Below are 2,132 nucleotides of genomic sequence, written 5' to 3' on the forward strand. Positions count from 1 at the left end.
TGGAGTGCCAGTGAGCATTGTTTCAGATAGGGACCCAAGGTTCACTTTCAGGTTTTGGAAGAGCTTACAGCGTGCCTTGGGATCACAGCTGAATTTGAGTACAGCTTTTCACCCACAGACGGATGGTCAGTCGGAGCGAACCATACAGATATTAGAAGACATGCTCAGGGCATGTGCAATGGAGATGAGTGGCAGTTGGGAGGAATATATACCTCTTATGGAGTTTGCATATAACAACAGTTACCAAGCCACAATTGGGATGGCTCCATATGAGGCGTTATATGGCAGAAAGTGCAGAACTCCTTTGTATTGGGATGAGGTAGGTGAACGTCGAATGCTAGGACCTGAGATGATACAAATGGCTTGTGACAAAGTCGACGTTATTAGAGAACGGATTAAAGCAGCTCAGTCCCGTCAAAAGAGCTATGCGGACACCCGTAGGAAGGAGATTGAATTTCAGCCAGGAGAAAAGGTATTTCTCAAGATCTCTCCTACTAAAGGTTTGCAAAGGTTTCACAGAAAGGGGAAGTTGAGCCCAAGATACATGGGACCATTTGAGATCTTATCCCGGGTTGGCTCAGTAGCCTATATGCTTACTCTGCCACCTTCGCTTGGGGATGTTCACAATGTATTCCATGTATCCATGCTGAAGAAGTACGTGCATGATCCATCTCATGTACTACCCATGGAACCAGAGTACCTAGAAGCTGATATGACCTACACAGAACAGCCAGCTGAAATTTTGGACCGGAAGGTGAAAACCCCTCGCAACCGCTCCATTTCCTATGTAAAGGTGCGATGGGCCGATCATTCACTTGAAGAAGCATCTTGGGAGGTAGAAGAAGAAATGCGAGCCAAGTACCCTCATCTTTTTGATCAACCAGGTACGCAATTTCGAGGACGAAATTTTTCAGAAGGGGGGGTAATGTAATACCCCGCTTCCTAAACCCGGTCTGATTTCACGGTTGAACCGGTTTAACCATGCAGGAACTGAGCCAGAGGAAATTAGAGCGGGTTCCTTATGGGCTATGATGGCACGGGTGACCTTAAACACCGACTGGCCCGACAAGTCCAAGCCAGTGCCAGAAGAGACGGGAGTGCCCAAACCGTGTACGTGCACCTACCATAAGACTATGTACGGATAAAACATGTATTATATCCGTATTTTAAGGTATATACGTATGCTACATCATATTCCTGGGGTGGGGTTCGCGCCGAGGTCCGAACCCGGTCAAAGTCCCAAGTCTTGGCTCTCAGGTGGGTAGGACAGGTGGGTGCACCCACCTGAGTGACCCATCCAAGAGCACTATTCACTTAATTAGGAATAGTATATAAGGCTTTATAATTTTCTTTTCTTTCCATTTATTACCCCCGTACGTTGGTGAGAAAAGTAAAGAGGAGAGAGAAAAGAAAGGGAAGAAGAAAGGAAGAGAAGGAAGAGGAAGAAAGGAAGGGTTTCAGTGGAGCCGAAGCTTGATCTTCTCATTCCGGTGCCGGGAGAGTGATCTTCAACTCTAGATCTACAGTTGGAGGTAAGAAAAGTTGGGTTTTGTGAACATTCACCATACCCAAGCTTTAAACCCTTGATTCGAGTATGGTTTCTTGAGATATTGTAAATACCCTTTGTAATGATGAATCTAAGGTTTAATAGATGATTTATGTGTTGATCTTGAAGGATTTGAAGAGATATTGACAAGGTAGAAGAAGCATTGTGAGTTTGAAATGATTTGAAGGGTTTGAGGTCATTCTTGAGCAAAAAAGGTAAGGTGGTTTCCCTCACTTGAATCTAACCTAGATCTAGGTTAGAACCATCCTATAGGACCTCGAAGGTGTGAACAATGGGTGGGGGAAAGCCCCATTTGATTCCCCAAAGGATGGAGAAAATGGGGAAGAGACAGTGTCATTTCCGCCAAGACCGGTGGGTACAACCGGCGGGTACCTACCCGCCTGAGGGTACCCACCTGAGAAGGCAGGGGGCCTTCGGGCCCAACCGGCGGGTTGAGGCGGGTACCTACCCACCGGTCCTAGCAATGGGTCCCTGGCCCAACCGACGGGTACAACCGACGGGCCCCTACCCGCCGGTTATAACCGGCGGGTAAAACCGGTGGGTAGATAGCCCACCTGTCTGACCC

Source organism: Macadamia integrifolia, chromosome 12 (assembly GCF_013358625.1).
Source record: "Macadamia integrifolia cultivar HAES 741 chromosome 12, SCU_Mint_v3, whole genome shotgun sequence".
Taxonomy (NCBI): domain Eukaryota; kingdom Viridiplantae; phylum Streptophyta; class Magnoliopsida; order Proteales; family Proteaceae; genus Macadamia; species Macadamia integrifolia.